The sequence below is a fragment of the Ailuropoda melanoleuca genome, chromosome 1 (assembly GCF_002007445.2).
Source record: "Ailuropoda melanoleuca isolate Jingjing chromosome 1, ASM200744v2, whole genome shotgun sequence".
In the NCBI taxonomy this organism is placed as follows: domain Eukaryota; kingdom Metazoa; phylum Chordata; class Mammalia; order Carnivora; family Ursidae; genus Ailuropoda; species Ailuropoda melanoleuca.
In genome coordinates, this window is record NC_048218.1 from 139,099,124 (window position 1) to 139,108,122 (window position 8,999).

The 8,999-nt window shown below is 36.3% G+C and overlaps 1 long non-coding RNA gene across 1 annotated transcript in view; it reads left to right on the forward strand.

Moving 5' to 3' along the window:
- The window catches only part of LOC117803505, an 84,415-nt gene extending 79,113 nt beyond the window's left edge, over nucleotides 1-5,302 (forward strand). The window contains exon 3 of the long non-coding RNA XR_004627475.1: nucleotides 5,273-5,302. This is a non-coding gene — a long non-coding RNA (uncharacterized LOC117803505). The remainder of the gene's footprint in view (nucleotides 1-5,272) is intronic.
- The last annotated feature ends 3,697 nt before the right edge of the window (nucleotides 5,303-8,999 follow it).

Sequence of the window (8,999 nt, forward strand, 5' to 3'; positions counted from 1 at the left end):
TCTTGTTAAGGATGAGTGTGATAACTTTTAATCTCATTGCATGTCATAGTCCTGGAAGTCTCTTCATCATTGTTTTAAATATTTTATATAGAAAATATGTTAAAGGAACTATGTATCTTCCACATTTTCTGAACCACAGCAACTGATGAGGTTAATTAAAAAGATTCCCTTGAAAGGTCTGATTTCCTATTTCTCTTTTCTCACTTGGGTTTCTGATGTAGTAAAGTGAAAAAGGATTCTGTGAATGATTCTCTCTTACATTCTCTATTTTTGTTACCCTGATGATTAGCACCTCACTGAAACAATCAATCATATTCAGAATCCTAGAAAGTCTTGATGACAAATCAGAACATGAAAAGATAACGGATATTCAGATGTGTGAGGTATTTAAATTTGGAATATTCCTTGGTGAGAGATAATTTAGTATCTGTAGAAGCAGTCTTGATGACCAGTCCTTCATAGGTTGGGCATGATTAATTATTTAAATACATTTCTCCTGGGAAAATGGAATGCTTGATTGATTATAGCCTGTGGACATGATTCATACTTAAGAGCCTTATTTGAAGTTCACTCCAAGCTTCCCCAATATTCTCGCATTGTAGCTATGATATGATGTACTTTGAAGGAACACAGAATTAGGAGCCTCCAAAACCACAACCTTGAAAGACTTTGATCTTTTTTTCTTAACCATTTGACACATCTGCACATGTCCCAGTTTTCCATCATAGCTTGCTATGGACCCTTTGAATATAATGTAACAATATAACAGACCTCACTCTTCTGTCTGTAGACCTCATCATCTGAGGAGTAAATGTGGTGCAATGCTATGGCAGTTTCTTTGTTTTGTAGGGAGTTTTGAATGACATATGTTTCTCTAAGTTGACCTCTGAGACTCTGTATTCCCGATTAGCAAGCTGGATATTAGCATCAGTTTATACAGTATATGCCTACTTTCTAAAACAGAATTTCTGTGTTTTTCTGTAATCAGAGTCTATTCATGTTATCAGATGATGTTATATTGAATTAAACAAAAAACACAGGCCAAGAAGATTTTAACAAAGTAAAGTCCTTTATTGTTATAACATTTCTTTTGGACAAATTGGTCACAAACCTTTGCAAAAAACAAGTGAAACCAACCAACCAACCAACCAACCAACCAACCAAACAAACAATAATGCCTATAGTATGCTTAAATCTACTGAAAACACTAAGGACGTTTCGCCACAGATTGAAAACAAGCATTAGGATTGGCTTTTATACCTCATAAAAAATTGTGTTGGAGGCAGGCTCATCTTACTATAGCAACACTGACCAGGAAAGATTGGCCAAAAATAAATCGAAAAAGATAAAGTGATTTGGATGCAAGTGTCCTTAACTTTATTGTTTATCGTACTTAGGTTTCCACTGTGATCCAAAAACATTCTAGCCTGAGTCCTAGCATCTGTCCTTCTGTATACCCAGAGGAAGGCTATACTTCCTCCCTAGTGGAGGGGCCTCAAACAGTTACTTGCAGTCATCTAGTCTGACAGTACAAGGCAGGCAATGGAAGGCCTTTTAATTGATTGATTGATTGATCTATCCATTCAATCATTCATTTATCTATTTCTAATAACTGAAGGACTAAAATGAGATCTGCATACTCATTTTGAAATGAGTTCAAGACACTGCACTTAACATTCATTTAGTTTCAGATGCTCAGGCTCGTTAAAAATATGAGGTCAAGTGATCAGCAGCAGGCCTTCTACATAACTCTTGAGAGCCTCTGTTCTTTTCAGTGTTAATGAGAGCGTGAGCTTTAGAAACAACAGCAGGGAAACAAGCCCAAATGGTTAGAAACAAAGATTGGAATTTCACAAATGCTTTGGTTGACACTATGACATTTCTAATTGTTCTATTTATTGTTATACGTTAGCCAGATTATTTGAGTGGGCTTATTAGTAACAGGCTTATGCACAATCACATTGAGTGTATGAAGCTATTAGCATTACACAGATCATCTGCATGCAGCAAATGTTGCAGGAGGTTCTCACATTGCTTTTTACCTTTAATTGGAATTTAGTATGAAAAGTTCCCTGTGAAGGAAGTAATTAGCCTTACCTGGACAGACCAAAGAAAACTCTGCCGACGCAATTTTTATCCTTACTATACATTCAACTCAGATTCATTTATTTATTCTATAAATACTGACAAAAATGTAGGATAATCTTTAAGATATAGAATTTAATTTTGATATGTATGTATATAGGTGTATGTGTGTGTGTATATATCATGCATATAAACTTAATATAAAGGAAGTATTACAAAAGAGTGGATATGGATGAATTTTTTAATAAATGATATTGAGAAAATTTGCTCCATAGAAGCTTTAAGGTAAATTCTCATCCTATCATACGCTAAGTTCCAGATAAATTAAAGAGCTAAATATAAAATTTTAAGTCATAAAATACGGGAGAAAATATAGAAGCATAAATAAAAATTTAAAGCATAAACTGATAGGCTTGACAATATAAATTAAAATTTTCTGTACATTACAAATATAATACATAATATTAATGAACCAGTGATATAACACATTAGAGGAATATTTTCAATAAATATGTGAAGAGTTAATCTCAATATATAAATAATCCTTACAAATGAATAAATTATGAGAAAAGGACTTAAGTAGACTAATTACAAAAAGAAAATGGTGAAGAAGTCAAAAATTAGTTAATATATTTATAATCAAAGATACATGGGATAATATCACTTTTCCCTCATATTTTAAATACTCATATACAATATTGAATTTTACTTTCTTCATATTCCCAGCTAACATTTATATATGCTAAATATTTGCTAGTTACTCTTTTAAGCTCTTTGCATATGTTTACTCAATTTAATTCTCGTGATAAACCTATGAGCTTGATATCATTGTTATGACCTCTTTATAGATAGAAAACTGAGGCAGTAAGAGCTAATACAGGTTTCCCAAAGTCACAAAGCTAACAAATGGTGAAGCTGCAATTGGAGCTTGGGCAGTTGGTTTTGGCTTTTGTTGTTGTTGTTAAGGTCTATTTATTTAATTTTAGAGAAAGAGAAAGGGGGAGGGGCAGAGGAAGAGAGAGAACCTCAAGCAGATTCCACATTAAGCGTGGACTCTGTGGCGGGGATGGTTTCCAGGACCCTGAGATCATGATGTGAGCTAGAATCAAGAGTCAGATGCTTAACTGACTGAACCACCCAGATGCCCCTGGCTTTTGAACTCTCAACCATGCTACTAACCTTGCCTCTGTGTTCTCGTCATGGGTAAGGAGAGATAGATACCAAGTGTACTCATTGAGGTGTATGCTGATACAACCTTTCTGGAAGGCAGTCTGTGTGTAAACACACAAATGCACACACATATCATAGTTTCAAAGAACTTTAATTGCCTAATGCTAAGAAAAACCTAAATACTAGATAATGAAAATCAGAGCATAAAATTGTCCATACAGTAGGACACCCACATGAAGATGTCAGCTGTGTATACCATGGGGAAATAAGTTTCTAGGTGATTTTTTTAAAGCACACTTTGCTCACTTTAAAAATTTCTTAGAATGACCTATATAATCTTTTAGTCCAAAATCTCTGTAAAATCCTATCTAAATGTTAAAATTAAAAAAAAATAGTAACTTATGGGCTCCTTAAACCTTACAGAGGTTACAGGTTAAAGGCTTACTGACTATAAAAGAGGGTTATCTCTTCAATACTTATCCTTCGTTTATTTGCCCACTTAAGTAGGCTGAAAATAAGAAAAAGCCTTAAGCCATGTCAGTTACATTTGACTCACTAATTCAACAAATACTGTCTGTGGGTATTCTTTGTGCAACACGTTATTTTAGGGATACTGCAGCAAACAAAAATATATCAACTATTCTGCACTTGTGGCATTTTCATTTCAGCAGAGAAGGACAAACAATAAACAAGCATGTGATAAACAAGAAGAATAAAACAGTAATAGCACTAAAGATTTATGGAAGATGCTACATTAAGTGATATTTATGCAAAGACAAAAAGAAGTACGAGAAGAAGGTATCTAAGGAAGAACATTTCAAGCAAAGAGAACAGTTAGCATGAAAGCCTGGGGTGGGAGAGCACTTGGCTTGCTGGAAAGCAGCAAGGAGGCCACATAGCACATGGGAAGTTGGGCAGGAGAATGGGGAGGTTGGAGACAAATGCAGTCTGTGTAGGGCTCTATGGGGCACTGTTAGAACTTTGCATTATACTCTGAATGAGCGTAGGTTTAACCAGTGGAGGGACATGATTTGACTTACCTTCAAAAGGCTCACTGTGAATGTTGGGTGAAGAGATGCTAGCGGCCAGGATAGAGGCACGAACACCAGTGAAAAGACTGCTGCAGTCATCCACATGTGAAGTAACTGGAACTTGAACTAGTTGCATACATAGCAGTGGATCATATACAGAGCAATCAAATTTGGGATACGTTGTGAAGGTAGACCTAATAAAATTTGCCAATGGATTGGATGTTGTGTATAAAGAAAGTGGAAGATCAAAAATGACTCTAGAGTAAGAGGGAAAAAAAGACTCAGAGTAAAAGAGCAAAGCTAATTTCACTTATATGATGCAACACTCCTTGCCTTTCCATATCAGTCCTGCCCATTTTTAGTCCTGCCATTTTCTGAGGTGACATGGGGAACTGCCACCTCTTTGTGATCCCCAGCTTCTTGAGTTATTCTTTTGACCAATCTGTGAGCCTCTTGGAGAAGGATATTTTCCTACTATTATTTCTATCTTCAATAGCTAGTATGGTGCCTGGCATGTAGTAGGTGCTCCATGTAATATTTGTTGAATGGATATATTGTTCGCTTAATTGAGTGATTAATTAAATGAATAAATAATTATTGGATTTTCTGTATAGTCATGACAATTTACTCTCCTTTTCAGGATAGAATAAAATAAATAAATTAAATGTGTTTATGTGTGTAATAAGGTTTCTTTTATTTCAGGCAGTCTTGGGTTTCATTTTTCAAGTTGTTTTCATAAATTACATATTCTAATCAACATGTAATTATTAAGCTGGTCACCAGATCCTCTGGCAAGTGTCCCAGAACCACCAGCTGGGCCCTAATCAAAAATACTACTTCAGTTCAGAGGGGCACGGAGCCTGTTCAGTGGGGATGACTAAGATGTTATATATCCCAAGTGTTGGGAGCTTCATAAATATTTCTGAAAACTCGATCTGAAAACCTGTAAACTATTTTTAACTTTTTCTTTCTTTTTTTTTTATTAGCCCTGACACCTGACAATTCTTCCTTTATAGATAAGTAGACCCCCATTCTGCATTTCTTCATTCTCGTGTATCCAAGCAATTATAGCCTCAAGCCCAAATTTCTGTGGTTTTCTTCTGATATCTTACCAGCCATGAGAGGCTCCTGCCTTTCTTCCTCTTTCCATCTTATTTACCACTTGGACGATTCTTCCTAAGGATTCATTATGTCATTCTTCTTGGAAAGTACTTAAGAAATCTCCCCTTTAACCAAAAGCTACTGCCCAGATTCCTCAGCCTGATTTGCCAGGTGTCTTCAGTTCTGAACAGTATTTATGGAATGACTCCCTGTGCATGACATGACACTCTGTCACGTTGCCTCTGTTTTCCCACTGTATCGCTCACCCTCCCCTCCCTAGGTAGAGAATCCTCTGTGCTGTTTCCCCTTCTCTCTGCACTGCAACTACCTGTATAATTCTCATTTCTGTCTTTCATCTGATGATGAGCAGTAACTCCTTATTGTCAATGGGAAAGCTCCATCACCCGTCCGTCCCTATCTGAGAACCGCCTCTTGCCACCACCAGGCAGCTCCAGCTCTGCTCCAGCTCTTCCCCATGGAGCACTCTCTTCCGAAGTAACGTTGTACTGCAGGCATTTCAAACCTTGGAAACATTGTAAAATTCTTCACATTTTCATAGGAATTATCTGTTTCCAACTAGACTGTAACTCCCTTGTAGGCAGAGAGTATATATCTTCTTTTCTTTATATCCCGAATTTTTCAGTTATCTCATGTAGTTTCTTATACTGTGAATTGTTAATAAGCGCATATTGCCTTGATCTAAGAAGTATCACAGTGGATGTTAAACACCTTTTTTTAAAATTTTTAAATATTTTTAAAAGATTTTATTTATTTGAGAGCATGAGCATGGGGGAGGGGCAAAGGGAGAGGGAGAAGCAGACCCCCTGCTAAGCAGGGAGCCAGATGAGATGGGGAGGGGGTGGCTCTATCCCAGGACCTGATCCTCAATTACAACCTGAGCCAAAGGCAGACACTTAACCGACTGAGCCACCCAGGTGCACCATACATCTTTTATATCAAATTCTATATAACACTCAGGAGCCGGCTTGTGACTTGCAGGGTTGGGAATTCGCAGCCACTACACATGCATTCACTTGTGACTGCAGTGTCTATTTTCATTGAGCTGCTTGTTCTTGATTTAATCTTAGCCTGCAATGTAAACTTTATAAATTATATAAAAATGCATTTGTAATATCTGTTGTCCATTTGTGACATCTGTGTTGATTTGCTGAATCAGTATAGCATGGTAATGGGAAAACAGAGATCTTGGAGTCAGTCAGACTGGAAGTAAAATCCCAGATTCACATTTTTTTTTCACTCTAGGGACAGGTAATATTATTTCTCTAGTCCTCTGTTTTCTCTTCAGTATAATAGTACAGATAATACTAATACTTTGTAAGATTGTAATGAAACATGTATGTAGGCACTTAAAATAGACCTTGAGAGTAAGTCCTCGAAAATTTTAGAAATTATTATTATTACTAGCATTACCATCATCATGTTTATTATTGTTATTAAGGTACAACAAGGCCTTATTTATTCAAAGACTGTATTATGATAATACCAGTCATATCAAAAATGTAAGCAAGAGAGGAGAAATTGAGGGCTAGGAACTCCAACAAAGTACCTGTTAAAAAACTTTTTTTAAATACTTTACGCCTTTGTAAAATAGGACCACTCTAGCCTTCCATGTTGTGTGTAAAATAGGTAGGATAGAAGCCACTAATTCACCCTGTCAGTACTGAGATACACAGATTAGTTAAAAATAAACCAAAATTATAGAATAAAAGTATAAAATTTAAGAAAAATTAGGAAAATTTGGGGCCACTTAGTTTAAGGTACATAGCCTCATGTATCACAAAATAAAATCTTGAGGATCTCATTTATTGTACCAAAATCATATAATTCATTCACATTGCCAGAAATTAGCAAAAAAGGTAAAATTATTTATGATAAACCCTATTGAAGAAAATAAATAAAAGAGAGTAGATATTTCTGTATAAGAACATTGTATTAACTTCAAGAACCTATAGCCTATTCGACTAAAACTAACATTTCTCACACAATTGTGTATCACTGGCTCCTAAAATACCACTAAAATGGTAGTAATAGGACTTTTAAAATGGTGTAAGGGACATGGACAGAGGATTTGGAGAGGAGAGAGGAGAAAGTAATAAAAATCGTATTAGCTGGAAAGCAGATAAAGTGCAAATGACCTCGCAGATGCAAGAATGCTGAATTCTGTATCAGCAGTGGTGAGGTCACTGACTTAAAAATAACATTTCCCAAGAGGCTCAGGCTTTGGTTACTTCTTGTTACCAACAGAGACAGAGATAAAGGAGGGGCCAAAATGATTAGTCAAAAGATTCTTTAACAGAAGGTGGGTTCACAAGATCCCTTCTCCCATTCCAGTGCCGGACTCACTACTCCTCTCCAACTCTTGCAGAACAAAGTCGTTTTAGTCTCTTGAGATACTAGAACAAAGAATTTCTGCATTGTCTAAGACCTCCAGTTTTCTTCTACTCTAGTCCGGAACATTGGCAGACAGATTTACCCTTCCAGGCAGGAGAAGGACAATACTCCAATGCTGGCTTGGGTCAACCAAAGGAGAGATACCCTTACAAAATGACTGACCTCGTTACCTTACAGAAAATTTAGTGACCAACAAACAGAAGGACCCAGTCATCTTTCTAGTGCTTCAAAATTAAATATGAAAGAGAGAAAGTCAAAAATAGTCGTTGTAAGGATGCAATATCAGGGAGGAAAAAATAAAACCACTTTGGCCCCATTATTACTATATGCAATGAGGTGAAAGAAGACAGAGTCTGTAAATAAGGCCTTTATTCATGTAGAAGTAAAACAAGGATAATTCAGGGAACAAAGAGCTCTAGAAATTTTCAATATTCAGTAAAAGCTAAAACTTCAAAGAAAGAATTGCAAGGTAAAATTGAAGAACTTTCCAGGACTTTTTTTTTTTTTAAAGATGAGGAGTAGAACAGCACTATAAAGAGAACTGTAAAGAAACTACAAGACTATTCCAGGAAGCCCAGCATTTGTGAAATAGGATTTCTAGAAAGGGGGAAAAAGAAATGGAGGAAAGGAAATCCTTAACAAATTCAAGTAGATTTTCTAGAATAGGAGTATGAGACTGCAGAATTTTCTATTAGTTTCCTAACTGAATGGATGACAACCACAACCACATAACTGACATTCCAGCGCACTAAGGGGAAAAATAAAAACTTAAAAAAAGGGAAGATCCTGAAACTTTCCAGAGAGAAAAATAAATTTAATACAGTATCTAATATAAAGCATTCAATGTCTTGGAGGCACTGTTGGAAGCCAGTAAACACTGGAGAATGTCTTCAAAATTCTAAGGAAACTATTTTCTCAGGAGATCATTGAAGGATGTATTCCACAAAAAAGAGGGTAGGAGAAGGAGAAGGATCCATAGAACTGGAATGCCAACAACCCAAGGGAAAGGAGGAGAAAATTGTCAGGATGATGGTGAAGGGAAATCCTGTGTTGTTTTTTTTTTTTAAGATTTTATTTATTTGACAGATAGAGACAGCCAGCGAGAGAGGGAACACAAAAAGGGGGAGTGGGAGAGGAAGAAGCAGGCTCATAGCGAGGAGCCTGATGTGGGGCTCGATCCCACAACACGGGGATCACGCC